Genomic DNA, 18,092 nt, shown 5'->3' on the forward strand with positions numbered 1-18,092 from the left:
TCTTCAATATCAGCAACTGGAAGACACAGTCAATTGTGGTTTTTCACATACAGAAGATTCAAGAAAATAGACTAACTCCAACACATCTTTCCTTTACAAAATCTTATAGTCTCCTGGGAGACTAGCAAAAATTGCCAATGCTGACTATATTGCAAGTCATCATGGCGGGGTATTGGGTAAAGTTTTCAACTAGCAATAATCACGCCTCGGTTTGACCTCATTAGCTATGATAATGCCACTGCGCAAAGTTGATAGGTGCTTGGCTGGAGCAATTAGCATGTGCAACAGAGAACTCATTACAACCATGGCTAGACAAACAGTCTCTGGCTAGGAGCAGTGGATTATGGGAATGTAAATGCTAATGAGTCCAAGACCTGGCAAAACCTTCCTGGGTGATGACTTCAAGGAAATTGTATTTTCTGTTCCCAAGTGCTTTTTCATATCTCACACTCTGGTAGCAAAAATTGTAAGGAATTTATCCCAAATTTGCATGACAATGCATTCAAAAATTCTGGAACATCTCCAGATAAACAGAGATAAAAACACTAATCTCTACATCAATCTTCAAAATCAGCAACTGGAAGACACGGATGTAATTGTGGTTTTTCATATACAGAAGATGCAAGAAAATAGACTAACTCCAACACATCTTATTCAAAACACTAATCTCTAAACCAATCTTCAAAATCAGCAACTGGAAGACACAGTCAATTGTGGTTTTTCACATACAGAAGATTAAAAAAAATAGACTAACTCCAACACATCTTTCCTTTACAAAATCTTATAGTCTCCTGGGAGACTAGCAAAAATTGCCAATGCTGACTATATTGCAAGTCATCATGGCGGGGTATTGGGTAAAGTTTTCAACTAGCAATAATCACGCCTCGGTTTGACCTCATAAGCTATGATAATGCCACTGCGCAAAGTTAATAGGTGCTTGGCTGGAGCAATCAGCATGTGCAACAGAGAACTCATTACAACCATGGCTAGACAAACCGTCTCTGGCTAGGAGCAGTGGATTATGGGAATGTATATGCTAATGAGTCCAAGACCTGGCAAAACCTTCCTGGGTGATGACTTCAAGGAAATTGTATTTTCTGTTCCCAAGTGCTTTTTCATATCTCACACTCTGGTAGCAAAAATTGTAAGGAATTTATCTCCAATTTGCATGACACTGCATTCAAAAATTCTGGAACATCTCCAGATAAACAGAGATAAAAACACTAATCTCTACATCAATCTTCAAAATCAGCAACTGGAAGACACGGATGTAATTGTGGTTTTTCATATACAGAAGATGCAAGAAAATAGACTAACTCCAACACGTCTTATTAAAAACACTAATCTCTACATCAATCTTCAAAATCAGCAACTGGAAGACACGGATGTAATTGTGGTTTTTCATATACAGAAGATGCAAGAAAATAGACTAACTCCAACACGTCTTATTAAAAACACTAATCTCTAAACCAATCTTCAAAATCAGCAACTGGAAGACACAGTCAATTGTGGTTTTTCACATACAGAAGATTCAAGAAAATAGACTAACTCCAACACATCTTTCCTTTACAAAATCTTATAGTCTCCTGGGAGACTAGCAAAAATTGCCAATGCTGACTATATTGCAAGTCATCATGGCAGGGTATTGGGTAAAGTTTTCAACTAGCAATAATCACGCCTCAGTTTGACCTCATAAGCTATGATAATGCCACTGCGCAAAGTTGATAGGTGCTTGGCTGGAGCAATCAGCATGTGCAACAGAGAACTCATTACAACCATGGCTAGACAAACAGTCTCTGGCTAGGAGCAGTGGATTATGGGAATGTATATGCTAATGAGTCCAAGACCTGGCAAAACCTTCCTGGGTGATGATTTCAAGGAAATTGTATTTTCTGTTCCCAAGTGCTTTTTCATATCTCACACTCTGGTAGCAAAAATTGTAAGGAATTTATCTCCAATTTGCATGACACTGCATTCAAAAATTCTGGAACATCTCCAGATAAACAGAGATAAAAACACTAATCTCTACATCAATCTTCAAAATCAGCAACTGGAAGACACGGATGTAATTGTGGTTTTTCATATACAGAAGATGCAAGAAAATAGACTAACTCCAACACGTCTTATTAAAAACACGAATCTCTACATCAATCTTCAAAATCAGCAACTGGAAGACACGGATGTAATTGTGCTTTTTCATATACAGAAGATGCAAGAAAATAGACTAACTCCAACACGTCTTATTAAAAATACTAATCTCTAAACCAATCTTCAAAATCAGCAACTGGAAGACACAGTCAATTGTGGTTTTTCACATACAGAAGATTCAAGAAAATAGACTAACTCCAACACATCTTTCCTTTACAAAATCTTATAGTCTCCTGGGAGACTAGCAAAAATTGCCAATGCTGACTATATTGCAAGTCATCATGGCGGGGTATTGGGTAAAGTTTTCAACTAGCAATAATCACGCCTCAGTTTGACCTCATAAGCTATGATAATGCCACTGCGCAAAGTTGATAGGTGCTTGGCTGGAGCAATCAGCATGTGCAACAGAGAACTCATTACAACCATGGCTAGACAAACAGTCTCTGGCTAGGAGCAGTGGATTATGGGAATGTATATGCTAATGAGTCCAAGACCTGGCAAAACCTTCCTGGGTGATGACTTCAAGGAAATTGTATTTTCTGTTCCCAAGTGCTTTTTCATATCTCACACTCTGGTAGCAAAAATTGTAAGGAATTTATCTCCAATTTGCATGACAATGCATTCAAAAATTCTGGAACATCTCCAGATAAACAGAGATAAAAAACACTAATCTCTACATCAATCTTCAAAATCAGCAACTGGAAGACACGGATGTAATTGTGGTTTTTCATATACAGAAGATGCAAGAAAATAGACTAACTCCAACACGTCTTATTAAAAACACTAATCTCTAAACCAATCTTCAAAATCAGCAACTGGAAGACACAGTCAATTGTGGTTTTTCACATACAGAAGATTCAAGAAAATAGACTAACTCCAACACATCTTTCCTTTACAAAATCTTATAGTCTCCTGGGAGACTAGCAAAAATTGCCAATGCTGACTATATTGCAAGTCATCATGGCGGGGTATTGGGTAAAGTTTTCAACTAGCAATAATCACGCCTCGGTTTGACCTCATAAGCTATGATAATGCCACTGCGCAAAGTTGATAGGTGCTTGGCTGGAGCAATCAGCATGTGCAACAGAGAACTCATTACAACCATGGCTAGACAAACCGTCTCTGGCTAGGAGCAGTGGATTATGGGAATGTATATGCTAATGAGTCCAAGACCTGGCAAAACCTTCCTGGGTGATGACTTCAAGGAAATTGTATTTTCTGTTCCCAAGTGCTTTTTCATATCTCACACTCTGGTAGCAAAAATTGTAAGGAATTTATCTCCAATTTGCATGACACTGCATTCAAAAATTCTGGAACATCTCCAGATAAACAGAGATAAAAACACTAATCTCTACATCAATCTTCAAAATCAGCAACTGGAAGACACGGATGTAATTGTGGTTTTTCATATACAGAAGATGCAAGAAAATAGACTAACTCCAACACGTCTTATTAAAAACACTAATCTCTACATCAATCTTCCAAATCAGCAACTGGAAGACACGGATGTAATTGTGGTTTTTCATATACAGAAGATGCAAGAAAATAGACTAACTCCAACACGTCTTATTAAAAACACTAATCTCTAAACCAATCTTCAAAATCAGCAACTGGAAGACACAGTCAATTGTGGTTTTTCACATACAGAAGATTCAAGAAAATAGACTAACTCCAACACATCTTTCCTTTACAAAATTTTATAGTCTCCTGGGAGACTAGCAAAAATTGCCAATGCTGACTATATTGCAAGTCATCAAGGCGGGGTATTGGGTAAAGTTTTCAACTAGCAATAATCACGCCTCGGTTTGACCTCATAAGCTATGATAATGCCACTGCGCAAAGTTGATAGGTGCTTGGCTGGAGCAATCAGCATGTGCAACAGAGAACTCATTACAAACATGGCTAGACAAACAGTCTCTGGCTAGGAGCAGTGGATTATGGGAATGTATATGCTAATGAGTCCAAGACCTGGCAAAACCTTCCTGGGTGATGACTTCAAGAAAATTGTATTTTCTGTTCCCAAGTGCTTTTTCATATCTCACACTCTGGTAGCAAAAATTGTAAGGAATTTATCTCCAATTTGCATGACAATGCATTCAAAAATTCTGGAACATCTCCAGATAAACAGAGATAAAAACACTAATCTCTACATCAATCTTCAAAATCAGCAACTGGAAGACACGGATGTAATTGTGGTTTTTCATATACAGAAGATGCAAGAAAATAGACTAACTCCAACACGTCTTATTAAAAACACTAATCTCTAAACCAATCTTCAATATCAGCAACTGGAAGACACAGTCAATTGTGGTTTTTCACATACAGAAGATTCAAGAAAATAGACTAACTCCAACACATCTTTCCTTTACAAAATCTTATAGCCTCCTGGGAGACTAGCAAAAATTACCAATGCTGACTATATTGCAAGTCATCATGGCGGGGTATTGGGTAAAGTTTTCAACTAGCAATCACGCCTCGGTTTGACCTCATTAGCTATGATAATGCCACTGCGCAAAGTTGATAGGTGCTTGGCTGGAGCAATCAGCATGTGCAACAGAGAACTCATTACAACCATGGCTAGACAAACAGTCTCTGGCTAGGAGCAGTGGATTATGGGAATGTATATGCTAATGAGTCCAAGACCTGGCAAAACCTTCCTGGGTGATGACTTCAAGGAAATTGTATTTTCTGTTCCCAAGTGCTTTTTCATATCTCACACTCTGGTAGCAAAAATTGTAAGGAATTTATCTCCAATTTGCATGACAATGCATTCAAAAATTCTGGAACATCTCCAGATAAACAGAGATAAAAACACTAATCTCTACATCAATCTTCAAAATCAGCAACTGGAAGACACGGATGTAATTGTGGTTTTTCATATACAGAAGATGCAAGAAAATAGACTAACTCCAACACGTCTTATTAAAAACACTAATCTCTAAACCAATCTTCAAAATCAGCAACTGGAAGACACAGTCAATTGTGGTTTTTCACATACAGAAGATTCAAGAAAATAGACTAACTCCAACACATCTTTCCTTTACAAAATCTTATAGTCTCCTGGGAGACTAGCAAAAATTGCCAATGCTGACTATATTGCAAGTCATCATGGCGGGGTATTGGGTAAAGTTTTCAACTAGCAATAATCACGCCTCGGTTTGACCTCATAAGCTATGATAATGCCACTGCGCAAAGTTGATAGGTGCTTGGCTGGAGCAATCAGCATGTGCAACAGAGAACTCATTACAACCATGGCTAGACAAACCGTCTCTGGCTAGGAGCAGTGGATTATGGGAATGTATATGCTAATGAGTCCAAGACCTGGCAAAACCTTCCTGGGTGATGACTTCAAGGAAATTGTATTTTCTGTTCCCAAGTGCTTTTTCATATCTCACACTCTGGTAGCAAAAATTGTAAGGAATTTATCTCCAATTTGCATGACACTGCATTCAAAAATTCTGGAACATCTCCAGATAAACAGAGATAAAAACACTAATCTCTACATCAATCTTCAAAATCAGCAACTGGAAGACACGGATGTAATTGTGGTTTTTCATATACAGAAGATGCAAGAAAATAGACTAACTCCAACACGTCTTATTAAAAACACTAATCTCTACATCAATCTTCCAAATCAGCAACTGGAAGACACGGATGTAATTGTGGTTTTTCATATACAGAAGATGCAAGAAAATAGACTAACTCCAACACGTCTTATTAAAAACACTAATCTCTAAACCAATCTTCAAAATCAGCAACTGGAAGACACAGTCAATTGTGGTTTTTCACATACAGAAGATTCAAGAAAATAGACTAACTCCAACACATCTTTCCTTTACAAAATCTTATAGTCTCCTGGGAGACTAGCAAAAATTGCCAATGCTGACTATATTGCAAGTCATCATGGCGGGGTATTGGGTAAAGTTTTCAACTAGCAATAATCACGCCTCGGTTTGACCTCATAAGCTATGATAATGCCACTGCGCAAAGTTGATAGGTGCTTGGCTGGAGCAATCAGCATGTGCAACAGAGAACTCATTACAACCATGGCTAGACAAACAGTCTCTGGCTAGGAGCAGTGGATTATGGGAATGTATATGCTAATGAGTCCAAGACCTGGCAAAACCTTCCTGGGTGATGACTTCAAGGAAATTGTATTTTCTATTCCCAAGTGCTTTTTCATATCTCACACTCTGGTAGCAAAAATTGTAAGGAATTTATCCCAAATTTGCATGACAATGCATTCAAAAATTCTGGAACATCTCCAGATAAACAGAGATAAAAACACTAATCTCTACATCAATCTTCAAAATCAGCAACTGGAAGACACGGATGTAATTGTGGTTTTTCATATACAGAAGATGCAAGAAAATAGACTAACTCCAACACGTCTTATTAAAAACACTAATCTCTAAACCAATCTTCAAAATCAGCAACTGGAAGACACAGTCAATTGTGGTTTTTCACATACAGAAGATTCAAGAAAATAGACTAACTCCAACACATCTTTCCTTTACAAAATCTTATAGTCTCCTGGGAGACTAGCAAAAATTGCCAATGCTGACTATATTGCAAGTCATCATGGCAGGGTATTGGGTAAAGTTTTCAACTAGCAATAATCACGCCTCAGTTTGACCTCATAAGCTATGATAATGCCACTGCGCAAAGTTGATAGGTGCTTGGCTGGAGCAATCAGCATGTGCAACAGAGAACTCATTACAACCATGGCTAGACAAACAGTCTCTGGCTAGGAGCAGTGGATTATGGGAATGTATATGCTAATGAGTCCAAGACCTGGCAAAACCTTCCTGGGTGATGATTTCAAGGAAATTGTATTTTCTGTTCCCAAGTGCTTTTTCATATCTCACACTCTGGTAGCAAAAATTGTAAGGAATTTATCTCCAATTTGCATGACACTGCATTCAAAAATTCTGGAACATCTCCAGATAAACAGAGATAAAAACACTAATCTCTACATCAATCTTCAAAATCAGCAACTGGAAGACACGGATGTAATTGTGGTTTTTCATATACAGAAGATGCAAGAAAATAGACTAACTCCAACACGTCTTATTAAAAACACTAATCTCTACATCAATCTTCAAAATCAGCAACTGGAAGACACGGATGTAATTGTGGTTTTTCACATACAGAAGATTCAAGAAAATAGACTAACTCCAACACATCTTTCCTTTACAAAATCTTATAGTCTCCTGGGAGACTAGCAAAAATTGCCAATGCTGACTATATTGCAAGTCATCATGGCGGGGTATTGGGTAAAGTTTTCAACTAGCAATAATCACGCCTCAGTTTGACCTCATAAGCTATGATAATGCCACTGCGCAAAGTTGATAGGTGCTTGGCTGGAGCAATCAGCATGTGCAACAGAGAACTCATTACAACCATGGCTAGACAAACAGTCTCTGGCTAGGAGCAGTGGATTATGGGAATGTATATGCTAATGAGTCCAAGACCTGGCAAAACCTTCCTGGGTGATGATTTCAAGGAAATTGTATTTTCTGTTCCCAAGTGCTTTTTCATATCTCACACTCTGGTAGCAAAAATTGTAAGGAATTTATCTCCAATTTGCATGACACTGCATTCAAAAATTCTGGAACATCTCCAGATAAACAGAGATAAAAACACTAATCTCTACATCAATCTTCAAAATCAGCAACTGGAAGACACGGATGTAATTGTGGTTTTTCATATACAGAAGATGCAAGAAAATAGACTAACTCCAACACGTCTTATTAAAAACACGAATCTCTACATCAATCTTCAAAATCAGCAACTGGAAGACACGGATGTAATTGTGGTTTTTCATATACAGAAGATGCAAGAAAATAGACTAACTCCAACACGTCTTATTAAAAATACTAATCTCTAAACCAATCTTCAAAATCAGCAACTGGAAGACACAGTCAATTGTGGTTTTTCACATACAGAAGATTCAAGAAAATAGACTAACTCCAACACATCTTTCCTTTACAAAATCTTATAGTCTCCTGGGAGACTAGCAAAAATTGCCAATGCTGACTATATTGCAAGTCATCATGGCGGGGTATTGGGTAAAGTTTTCAACTAGCAATAATCACGCCTCAGTTTGACCTCATAAGCTATGATAATGCCACTGCGCAAAGTTGATAGGTGCTTGGCTGGAGCAATCAGCATGTGCAACAGAGAACTCATTACAACCATGGCTAGACAAACAGTCTCTGGCTAGGAGCAGTGGATTATGGGAATGTATATGCTAATGAGTCCAAGACCTGGCAAAACCTTCCTGGGTGATGACTTCAAGGAAATTGTATTTTCTGTTCCCAAGTGCTTTTTCATATCTCACACTCTGGTAGCAAAAATTGTAAGGAATTTATTTCCAATTTGCATGACAATGCATTCAAAAATTCTGGAACATCTCCAGATAAACAGAGATAAAAAACACTAATCTCTACATCAATCTTCAAAATCAGCAACTGGAAGACACGGATGTAATTGTGGTTTTTCATATACAGAAGATGCAAGAAAATAGACTAACTCCAACACGTCTTATTAAAAACACTAATCTCTAAACCAATCTTCAAAATCAGCAACTGGAAGACACAGTCAATTGTGGTTTTTCACATACAGAAGATTCAAGAAAATAGACTAACTCCAACACATCTTTCCTTTACAAAATCTTATAGTCTCCTGGGAGACTAGCAAAAATTGTCAATGCTGACTATATTGCAAGTCATCATGGCGGGGTATTGGGTAAAGTTTTCAACTAGCAATAATCACGCCTCGGTTTGACCTCATAAGCTATGATAATGCCACTGCGCAAAGTTGATAGGTGCTTGGCTGGAGCAATCAGCATGTGCAACAGAGAACTCATTACAACCATGGCTAGACAAACCGTCTCTGGCTAGGAGCAGTGGATTATGGGAATGTATATGCTAATGAGTCCAAGACCTGGCAAAACCTTCCTGGGTGATGACTTCAAGGAAATTGTATTTTCTGTTCCCAAGTGCTTTTTCATATCTCACACTCTGGTAGCAAAAATTGTAAGGAATTTATCTCCAATTTGCATGACACTGCATTCAAAAATTCTGGAACATCTCCAGATAAACAGAGATAAAAACACTAATCTCTACATCAATCTTCAAAATCAGCAACTGGAAGACACGGATGTAATTGTGGTTTTTCATATACAGAAGATGCAAGAAAATAGACTAACTCCAACACGTCTTATTAAAAACACTAATCTCTACATCAATCTTCCAAATCAGCAACTGGAAGACACGGATGTAATTGTGGTTTTTCATATACAGAAGATGCAAGAAAATAGACTAACTCCAACACGTCTTATTAAAAACACTAATCTCTAAACCAATCTTCAAAATCAGCAACTGGAAGACACAGTCAATTGTGGTTTTTCACATACAGAAGATTCAAGAAAATAGACTAACTCCAACACATCTTTCCTTTACAAAATCTTATAGTCTCCTGGGAGACTAGCAAAAATTGCCAATGCTGACTATATTGCAAGTCATCATGGCGGGGTATTGGGTAAAGTTTTCAACTAGCAATAATCACGCCTCGGTTTGACCTCATAAGCTATGATAATGCCACTGCGCAAAGTTGATAGGTGCATGGCTGGAGCAATCAGCATGTGCAACAGAGAACTCATTACAACCATGGCTAGACAAACAGTCTCTGGCTAGGAGCAGTGGATTATGGGAATGTATATGCTAATGAGTCCAAGACCTGGCAAAACCTTCCTGGGTGATGACTTCAAGAAAATTGTATTTTCTGTTCCCAAGTGCTTTTTCATATCTCACACTCTGGTAGCAAAAATTGTAAGGAATTTATCTCCAATTTGCATGACAATGCATTCAAAAATTCTGGAACATCTCCAGATAAACAGAGATAAAAAACACTAATCTCTACATCAATCTTCAAAATCAGCAACTGGAAGACACGGATGTAATTGTGGTTTTTCATATACAGAAGATGCAAGAAAATAGACTAACTCCAACACGTCTTATTAAAAACACTAATCTCTAAACCAATCTTCAATATCAGCAACTGGAAGACACAGTCAATTGTGGTTTTTCACATACAGAAGATTCAAGAAAATAGACTAACTCCAACACATCTTTCCTTTACAAAATTTTATAGTCTCCTGGGAGACTAGCAAAAATTACCAATGCTGACTATATTGCAAGTCATCATGGCGGGGTATTGGGTAAAGTTTTCAACTAGCAATAATCACGCCTCGGTTTGACCTCATTAGCTATGATAATGCCACTGCGCAAAGTTGATAGGTGCTTGGCTGGAGCAATCAGCATGTGCAACAGAGAACTCATTACAACCATGGCTAGACAAACAGTCTCTGGCTAGGAGCAGTGGATTATGGGAATGTATATGCTAATGAGTCCAAGACCTGGCAAAACCTTCCTGGGTGATGACTTCAAGGAAATTGTATTTTCTGTTCCCAAGTGCTTTTTCATATCTCACACTCTGGTAGCAAAAATTGTAAGGAATTTATCTCCAATTTGCATGACAATGCATTCAAAAATTCTGGAACATCTCCAGATAAACAGAGATAAAAACACTAATCTCTACATCAATCTTCAAAATCAGCAACTGGAAGACACGGATGTAATTGTGCTTTTTCATATACAGAAGATGCAAGAAAATAGACTAACTCCAACACGTCTTATTAAAAACACTAATCTCTAAACCAATCTTCAAAATCAGCAACTGGAAGACACAGTCAATTGTGGTTTTTCACATACAGAAGATTCAAGAAAATAGACTAACTCCAACACATCTTTCCTTTACAAAATCTTATAGTCTCCTGGGAGACTAGCAAAAATTGCCAATGCTGACTATATTGCAAGTCATCATGGCGGGGTATTGGGTAAAGTTTTCAACTAGCAATAATCACGCCTCAGTTTGACCTCATAAGCTATGATAATGCCACTGCACAAAGTTGATAGGTGCTTGGCTGGAGCAATCAGCATGTGCAACAGAGAACTCATTACAACCATGGCTAGACAAACAGTCTCTGGCTAGGAGCAGTGGATTATGGGAATGTATATGCTAATGAGTCCAAGACCTGGCAAAACCTTCCTGGGTGATGACTTCAAGGAAATTGTATTTTCTGTTCCCAAGTGCTTTTTCATATCTCACACTCTGGTAGCAAAAATTGTAAGGAATTTATCTCCAATTTGCATGACAATGCATTCAAAAATTCTGGAACATCTCCAGATAAACAGAGATAAAAAACACTAATCTCTACATCAATCTTCAAAATCAGCAACTGGAAGACACGGATGTAATTGTGGTTTTTCATATACAGAAGATGCAAGAAAATAGACTAACTCCAACACGTCTTATTAAAAACACTAATCTCTAAACCAATCTTCAAAATCAGCAACTGGAAGACACAGTCAATTGTGGTTTTTCACATACAGAAGATTCAAGAAAATAGACTAACTCCAACACATCTTTCCTTTACAAAATCTTATAGTCTCCTGGGAGACTAGCAAAAATTGCCAATGCTGACTATATTGCAAGTCATCATGGCGGGGTATTGGGTAAAGTTTTCAACTAGCAATAATCACGCCTCGGTTTGACCTCATAAGCTATGATAATGCCACTGCGCAAAGTTGATAGGTGCTTGGCTGGAGCAATCAGCATGTGCAACAGAGAACTCATTACAACCATGGCTAGACAAACCGTCTCTGGCTAGGAGCAGTGGATTATGGGAATGTATATGCTAATGAGTCCAAGACCTGGCAAAACCTTCCTGGGTGATGACTTCAAGGAAATTGTATTTTCTGTTCCCAAGTGCTTTTTCATATCTCACACTCTGGTAGCAAAAATTGTAAGGAATTTATCTCCAATTTGCATGACACTGCATTCAAAAATTCTGGAACATCTCCAGATAAACAGAGATAAAAACACTAATCTCTACATCAATCTTCAAAATCAGCAACTGGAAGACACGGATGTAATTGTGGTTTTTCATATACAGAAGATGCAAGAAAATAGACTAACTCCAACACGTCTTATTAAAAACACTAATCTCTACATCAATCTTCCAAATCAGCAACTGGAAGACACGGATGTAATTGTGGTTTTTCATATACAGAAGATGCAAGAAAATAGACTAACTCCAACACGTCTTATTAAAAACACTAATCTCTAAACCAATCTTCAAAAACAGCAACTGGAAGACACAGTCAATTGTGGTTTTTCACATACAGAAGATTCAAGAAAATAGACTAACTCCAACACATCTTTCCTTTACAAAATCTTATAGTCTCCTGGGAGACTAGCAAAAATTGCCAATGCTGACTATATTGCAAGTCATCATGGCGGGGTATTGGGTAAAGTTTTCAACTAGCAATAATCACGCCTCGGTTTGACCTCATAAGCTATGATAATGCCACTGCGCAAAGTTGATAGGTGCTTGGCTGGAGCAATCAGCATGTGCAACAGAGAACTCATTACAACCATGGCTAGACAAACAGTCTCTGGCTAGGAGCAGTGGATTATGGGAATGTATATGCTAATGAGTCCAAGACCTGGCAAAACCTTCCTGGGTGATGACTTCAAGGAAATTGTATTTTCTATTCCCAAGTGCTTTTTCATATCTCACACTCTGGTAGCAAAAATTGTAAGGAATTTATCCCAAATTTGCATGACAATGCATTCAAAAATTCTGGAACATCTCCAGATAAACAGAGATAAAAACACTAATCTCTACATCAATCTTCAAAATCAGCAACTGGAAGACACGGATGTAATTGTGGTTTTTCATATACAGAAGATGCAAGAAAATAGACTAACTCCAACACGTCTTATTAAAAACACTAATCTCTAAACCAATCTTCAAAATCAGCAACTGGAAGACACAGTCAATTGTGGTTTTTCACATACAGAAGATTCAAGAAAATAGACTAACTCCAACACATCTTTCCTTTACAAAATCTTATAGTCTCCTGGGAGACTAGCAAAAATTGCCAATGCTGACTATATTGCAAGTCATCATGGCGGGGTATTGGGTAAAGTTTTCAACTAGCAATAATCACGCCTCGGTTTGACCTCATAAGCTATGATAATGCCACTGCGCAAAGTTGATAGGTGCTTGGCTGGAGCAATCAGCATGTGCAACAGAGAACTCATTACAACCATGGCTAGACAAACAGTCTCTGGCTAGGAGCAGTGGATTATGGGAATGTATATGCTAATGAGTCCAAGACCTGGCAAAACCTTCCTGGGTGATGATTTCAAGGAAATTGTATTTTCTGTTCCCAAGTGCTTTTTCATATCTCACACTCTGGTAGCAAAAATTGTAAGGAATTTATCTCCAATTTGCATGACACTGCATTCAAAAATTCTGGAACATCTCCAGATAAACAGAGATAAAAACACTAATCTCTACATCAATCTTCAAAATCAGCAACTGGAAGACACGGATGTAATTGTGGTTTTTCATATACAGAAGATGCAAGAAAATAGACTAACTCCAACACGTCTTATTAAAAACACTAATCTCTAAACCAATCTTCAAAATCAGCAACTGGAAGACACAGTCAATTGTGGTTTTTCACATACAGAAGATTCAAGAAAATAGACTAACTCCAACACATCTTTCCTTTACAAAATCTTATAGTCTCCTGGGAGACTAGCAAAAATTGCCAATGCTGACTATATTGCAAGTCATCATGGCAGGGTATTGGGTAAAGTTTTCAACTAGCAATAATCACGCCTCAGTTTGACCTCATAAGCTATGATAATGCCACTGCGCAAAGTTGATAGGTGCTTGGCTGGAGCAATCAGCATGTGCAACAGAGAACTCATTACAACCATGGCTAGACAAACAGTCTCTGGCTAGGAGCAGTGGATTATGGGAATGTATATGCTAATGAGTCCAAGACCTGGCAAAACCTTCCTGGGTGATGATTTCAAGGAAATTGTATTTTCTGTTCCCAAGTGCTTTTTCATATCTCACACTCTGGTAGCAAAAATTGTAAGGAATTTATCTCCAATTTGCATGACACTGCATTCAAAAATTCTGGAACATCTCCAGATAAACAGAGATAAAAACACTAATCTCTACATCAATCTTCAAAATCAGCAACTGGAAGACACGGATGTAATTGTGGTTTTTCATATACAGAAGATGCAAGAAAATAGACTAACTCCAACACGTCTTATTAAAAACACTAATCTCTACATCAATCTTCAAAATCAGCAACTGGAAGACACGGATGTAATTGTGGTTTTTCATATACAGAAGATGCAAGAAAATAGACTAACTCCAACACGTCTTATTAAAAACACTAATCTCTAAACCAATCTTCAAAATCAGCAACTGGAAGACACAGTCAATTGTGGTTTTTCACATACAGAAGATTCAAGAAAATAGACTAACTCCAACACATCTTTCCTTTACAAAATCTTATAGTCTCCTGGGAGACTAGCAAAAATTGCCAATGCTGACTATATTGCAAGTCATCATGGCGGGGTATTGGGTAAAGTTTTCAACTAGCATTAATCACGCCTCGGTTTGACCTCATAAGCTATGATAATGCCACTGCGCAAAGTTGATAGGTGCTTGGCTGGAGCAATCAGCATGTGCAACAGAGAACTCATTACAACCATGGCTAGACAAACAGTCTCTGGCTAGGAGCAGTGGATTATGGGAATGTATATGCTAATGAGTCCAAGACCTGGCAAAACCTTCCTGGGTGATGACTTCAAGGAAATTGTATTTTCTATTCCCAAGTGCTTTTTCATATCTCACACTCTGGTAGCAAAAATTGTAAGGAATTTATCCCAAATTTGCATGACAATGCATTCAAAAATTCTGGAACATCTCCAGATAAACAGAGATAAAAACACTAATCTCTACATCAATCTTCAAAATCAGCAACTGGAAGACACGGATGTAATTGTGGTTTTTCATATACAGAAGATGCAAGAAAATAGACTAACTCCAACACGTCTTATTAAAAACACTAATCTCTAAACCAATCTTCAAAATCAGCAACTGGAAGACACAGTCAATTGTGGTTTTTCACATACAGAAGATTCAAGAAAATAGACTAACTCCAACACATCTTTCCTTTACAAAATCTTATAGTTTCCTGGGAGACTAGCAAAAATTGCCAATGCTGACTATATTGCAAGTCATCATGGCGAGGTATTGGGTAAAGTTTTCAACTAGCAATAATCACGCCTCGGTTTGACCTCATAAGCTATGATAATGCCACTGCGCAAAGTTGATAGGTGCTTGGCTGGAGCAATCAGCATGTGCAACAGAGAACTCATTACAACCATGGCTAGACAAACAGTCTCTGGCTAGGAGCAGTGGATTATGGGAATGTATATGCTAATGAGTCCAAGACCTGGCAAAACCTTCCTGGGTGATGACTTCAAGAAAATTGTATTTTCTGTTCCCAAGTGCTTTTTCATATCTCACACTCTGGTAGCAAAAATTGTAAGGAATTTATCTCCAATTTGCATGACAATGCATTCAAAAATTCTGGAACATCTCCAGATAAACAGAGATAAAAACTCTAATCTCTACATCAATCTTCAAAATCAGCAACTGGAAGACACGGATGTAATTGTGGTTTTTCATATACAGAAGATGCAAGAAAATAGACTAACTCCAACACGTCTTATTAAAAACACTAATCTCTAAACCAATCTTCAATATCAGCAACTGGAAGACACAGTCAATTGTGGTTTTTCACATACAGAAGATTCAAGAAAATAGACTAACTCCAACACATCTTTCCTTTACAAAATCTTATAGTCTCCTGGGAGCCTAGCAAAAATTGCCAATGCTGACTATATTGCAAGTCATCATGGCGGGGTATTGGGTAAAGTTTTCAACTAGCAATAATCACGCCTCGGTTTGACCTCATTAGCTATGATAATGCCACTGCGCAAAGTTGATAGGTGCTTGGCTGGAGCAATTAGCATGTGCAACAGAGAACTCATTACAACCATGGCTAGACAAACAGTCTCTGGCTAGGAGCAGTGGATTATGGGAATGTAAATGCTAATGAGTCCAAGACCTGGCAAAACCTTCCTGGGTGATGACTTCAAGGAAATTGTATTTTCTGTTCCCAAGTGCTTTTTCATATCTCACACTCTGGTAGCAAAAATTGTAAGGAATTTATCCCAAATTTGCATGACAATGCATTCAAAAATTCTGGAATATCTCCAGATAAACAGAGATAAAAACACTAATCTCTACATCAATCTTCAAAATCAGCAACTGGAAGACACGGATGTAATTGTGGTTTTTCATATACAGAAGATGTAAGAAAATAGACTAACTCCAACACATCTTATTCAAAACACTAATCTCTAAACCAATCTATAAAATCAGCAACTGGAAGACACAGTCAATTGTGGTTTTTCACATACAGAAGATTCAAAAAAAATAGACTAACTCCAACACATCTTTCCTTTACAAAATCTTATAGTCTCCTGGGAGACTAGCAAAAATTGCCAATGCTGACTATATTGCAAGTCATCATGGCGGGGTATTGGGTAAAGTTTTCAACTAGCAATAATCACGCCTCGGTTTGACCTCATAAGCTATGATAATGCCACTGCGCAAAGTTGATAGGTGCTTGGCTGGAGCAATCAGCATGTGCAACAGAGAACTCATTACAACCATGGCTAGACAAACAGTCTCTGGCTAGGAGCAGTGGATTATGGGAATGTATATGCTAATGAGTCCAAGACCTGGCAAAACCTTCCTGGGTGATGACTTCAAGGAAATTGTATTTTCTGTTCCCAAGTGCTTTTTCATATCTCACACTCTGGTAGCAAAAATTGTAAGGAATTTATCTCCAATTTGCATGACAATGCATTCAAAAATTCTGGAACATCTCCAGATAAACAGAGATAAAAAACACTAATCTCTACATCAATCTTCAAAATCAGCAACTGGAAGACACGGATGTAATTGTGGTTTTTCATATACAGAAGATGCAAGAAAATAGACTAACTCCAACACGTCTTATTAAAAATACTAATCTCTAAACCAATCTTCAAAATCAGCAACTGGAAGACACAGTCAATTGTGGTTTTTCACATACAGAAGATTCAAGAAAATAGACTAACTCCAACACATCTTTCCTTTACAAAATCTTATAGTCTCCTGGGAGACTAGCAAAAATTGCCAATGCTGACTATATTGCAAGTCATCATGGCGGGGTATTGGGTAAAGTTTTCAACTAGCAATAATCACGCCTCGGTTTGACCTCATAAGCTATGATAATGCCACTGCGCAAAGTTGATAGGTGCTTGGCTGGAGCAATCAGCATGTGCAACAGAGAACTCATTACAACCATGGCTAGACAAACCGTCTCTGGCTAGGAGCAGTGGATTATGGGAATGTATATGCTAATGAGTCCAAGACCTGGCAAAACCTTCCTGGGTGATGACTTCAAGGAAATTGTATTTTCTGTTCCCAAGTGCTTTTTCATATCTCACACTCTGGTAGCAAAAATTGTAAGGAATTTATCTCCAATTTGCATGACACTGCATTCAAAAATTCTGGAACATCTCCAGATAAACAGAGATAAAAACACTAATCTCTACATCAATCTTCAAAATCAGCAACTGGAAGACACGGATGTAATTGTGGTTTTTCATATACAGAAGATGCAAGAAAATAGACTAACTCCAACACGTCTTATTAAAAACACTAATCTCTACATCAATCTTCCAAATCAGCAACTGGAAGACACGGATGTAATTGTGGTTTTTCATATACAGAAGATGCAAGAAAATAGACTAACTCCAACACGTCTTATTAAAAACACTAATCTCTAAACCAATCTTCAAAATCAGCAACTGGAAGACACAGTCAATTGTGGTTTTTCACATACAGAAGATTCAAGAAAATAGACTAACTCCAACAC

General features: G+C 37.8%; 25 non-coding genes across 25 annotated transcripts; all 25 read right to left on the minus strand.

Moving 5' to 3' along the window:
- Positions 1 to 109: 109 nt before the first annotated feature.
- On the minus strand, positions 110 to 250 carry LOC146076355 (U4 spliceosomal RNA). Its single transcript, XR_014473756.1, has one exon. It is a non-coding gene; the product is annotated as a U4 spliceosomal RNA (small nuclear RNA).
- A 537-nt stretch (positions 251 to 787) lies between these two features.
- On the minus strand, positions 788 to 928 carry LOC146076440 (U4 spliceosomal RNA). Its single transcript, XR_014473840.1, has one exon. It is a non-coding gene; the product is annotated as a U4 spliceosomal RNA (small nuclear RNA).
- A 654-nt stretch (positions 929 to 1,582) lies between these two features.
- Positions 1,583 to 1,723, minus strand: LOC146076685 (U4 spliceosomal RNA). The gene has a single exon (XR_014474084.1). It is a non-coding gene; the product is annotated as a U4 spliceosomal RNA (small nuclear RNA).
- A 654-nt stretch (positions 1,724 to 2,377) lies between these two features.
- LOC146076613 (U4 spliceosomal RNA) lies at positions 2,378 to 2,518 on the minus strand. Its single transcript, XR_014474013.1, has one exon. It is a non-coding gene; the product is annotated as a U4 spliceosomal RNA (small nuclear RNA).
- Positions 2,519 to 3,056: 538 nt separating this feature from the next.
- On the minus strand, positions 3,057 to 3,197 carry LOC146076441 (U4 spliceosomal RNA). The gene has a single exon (XR_014473841.1). It is a non-coding gene; the product is annotated as a U4 spliceosomal RNA (small nuclear RNA).
- A 654-nt stretch (positions 3,198 to 3,851) lies between these two features.
- LOC146076521 (U4 spliceosomal RNA) lies at positions 3,852 to 3,992 on the minus strand. Its single transcript, XR_014473921.1, has one exon. It is a non-coding gene; the product is annotated as a U4 spliceosomal RNA (small nuclear RNA).
- Positions 3,993 to 4,529: 537 nt separating this feature from the next.
- LOC146076785 (U4 spliceosomal RNA) lies at positions 4,530 to 4,667 on the minus strand. The gene has a single exon (XR_014474185.1). It is a non-coding gene; the product is annotated as a U4 spliceosomal RNA (small nuclear RNA).
- A 537-nt stretch (positions 4,668 to 5,204) lies between these two features.
- Positions 5,205 to 5,345, minus strand: LOC146076443 (U4 spliceosomal RNA). The gene has a single exon (XR_014473843.1). It is a non-coding gene; the product is annotated as a U4 spliceosomal RNA (small nuclear RNA).
- Positions 5,346 to 5,999: 654 nt separating this feature from the next.
- LOC146076444 (U4 spliceosomal RNA) lies at positions 6,000 to 6,140 on the minus strand. Its single transcript, XR_014473844.1, has one exon. It is a non-coding gene; the product is annotated as a U4 spliceosomal RNA (small nuclear RNA).
- Positions 6,141 to 6,677: 537 nt separating this feature from the next.
- Positions 6,678 to 6,818, minus strand: LOC146076686 (U4 spliceosomal RNA). Its single transcript, XR_014474085.1, has one exon. It is a non-coding gene; the product is annotated as a U4 spliceosomal RNA (small nuclear RNA).
- Positions 6,819 to 7,357: 539 nt separating this feature from the next.
- On the minus strand, positions 7,358 to 7,498 carry LOC146076614 (U4 spliceosomal RNA). Its single transcript, XR_014474014.1, has one exon. It is a non-coding gene; the product is annotated as a U4 spliceosomal RNA (small nuclear RNA).
- Positions 7,499 to 8,152: 654 nt separating this feature from the next.
- On the minus strand, positions 8,153 to 8,293 carry LOC146076615 (U4 spliceosomal RNA). The gene has a single exon (XR_014474015.1). It is a non-coding gene; the product is annotated as a U4 spliceosomal RNA (small nuclear RNA).
- A 538-nt stretch (positions 8,294 to 8,831) lies between these two features.
- On the minus strand, positions 8,832 to 8,972 carry LOC146076662 (U4 spliceosomal RNA). The gene has a single exon (XR_014474061.1). It is a non-coding gene; the product is annotated as a U4 spliceosomal RNA (small nuclear RNA).
- A 654-nt stretch (positions 8,973 to 9,626) lies between these two features.
- LOC146076445 (U4 spliceosomal RNA) lies at positions 9,627 to 9,767 on the minus strand. Its single transcript, XR_014473845.1, has one exon. It is a non-coding gene; the product is annotated as a U4 spliceosomal RNA (small nuclear RNA).
- Positions 9,768 to 10,305: 538 nt separating this feature from the next.
- LOC146076492 (U4 spliceosomal RNA) lies at positions 10,306 to 10,446 on the minus strand. The gene has a single exon (XR_014473892.1). It is a non-coding gene; the product is annotated as a U4 spliceosomal RNA (small nuclear RNA).
- A 537-nt stretch (positions 10,447 to 10,983) lies between these two features.
- LOC146076627 (U4 spliceosomal RNA) lies at positions 10,984 to 11,124 on the minus strand. Its single transcript, XR_014474027.1, has one exon. It is a non-coding gene; the product is annotated as a U4 spliceosomal RNA (small nuclear RNA).
- Positions 11,125 to 11,662: 538 nt separating this feature from the next.
- LOC146076446 (U4 spliceosomal RNA) lies at positions 11,663 to 11,803 on the minus strand. The gene has a single exon (XR_014473846.1). It is a non-coding gene; the product is annotated as a U4 spliceosomal RNA (small nuclear RNA).
- Positions 11,804 to 12,457: 654 nt separating this feature from the next.
- On the minus strand, positions 12,458 to 12,598 carry LOC146076447 (U4 spliceosomal RNA). The gene has a single exon (XR_014473847.1). It is a non-coding gene; the product is annotated as a U4 spliceosomal RNA (small nuclear RNA).
- Positions 12,599 to 13,135: 537 nt separating this feature from the next.
- LOC146076448 (U4 spliceosomal RNA) lies at positions 13,136 to 13,276 on the minus strand. The gene has a single exon (XR_014473848.1). It is a non-coding gene; the product is annotated as a U4 spliceosomal RNA (small nuclear RNA).
- Positions 13,277 to 13,813: 537 nt separating this feature from the next.
- Positions 13,814 to 13,954, minus strand: LOC146076688 (U4 spliceosomal RNA). Its single transcript, XR_014474087.1, has one exon. It is a non-coding gene; the product is annotated as a U4 spliceosomal RNA (small nuclear RNA).
- A 654-nt stretch (positions 13,955 to 14,608) lies between these two features.
- LOC146076634 (U4 spliceosomal RNA) lies at positions 14,609 to 14,749 on the minus strand. The gene has a single exon (XR_014474034.1). It is a non-coding gene; the product is annotated as a U4 spliceosomal RNA (small nuclear RNA).
- Positions 14,750 to 15,286: 537 nt separating this feature from the next.
- On the minus strand, positions 15,287 to 15,427 carry LOC146076672 (U4 spliceosomal RNA). Its single transcript, XR_014474071.1, has one exon. It is a non-coding gene; the product is annotated as a U4 spliceosomal RNA (small nuclear RNA).
- A 537-nt stretch (positions 15,428 to 15,964) lies between these two features.
- LOC146076493 (U4 spliceosomal RNA) lies at positions 15,965 to 16,105 on the minus strand. The gene has a single exon (XR_014473893.1). It is a non-coding gene; the product is annotated as a U4 spliceosomal RNA (small nuclear RNA).
- A 538-nt stretch (positions 16,106 to 16,643) lies between these two features.
- LOC146076449 (U4 spliceosomal RNA) lies at positions 16,644 to 16,784 on the minus strand. The gene has a single exon (XR_014473849.1). It is a non-coding gene; the product is annotated as a U4 spliceosomal RNA (small nuclear RNA).
- Positions 16,785 to 17,322: 538 nt separating this feature from the next.
- LOC146076450 (U4 spliceosomal RNA) lies at positions 17,323 to 17,463 on the minus strand. Its single transcript, XR_014473850.1, has one exon. It is a non-coding gene; the product is annotated as a U4 spliceosomal RNA (small nuclear RNA).
- Positions 17,464 to 18,092: the final 629 nt, after the last annotated feature.

The sequence above is a fragment of the Crinia signifera genome, chromosome 4 (assembly GCF_055691185.1).
Source record: "Crinia signifera chromosome 4, ASM5569118v1, whole genome shotgun sequence".
Lineage (NCBI taxonomy): Eukaryota > Metazoa > Chordata > Amphibia > Anura > Myobatrachidae > Crinia > Crinia signifera.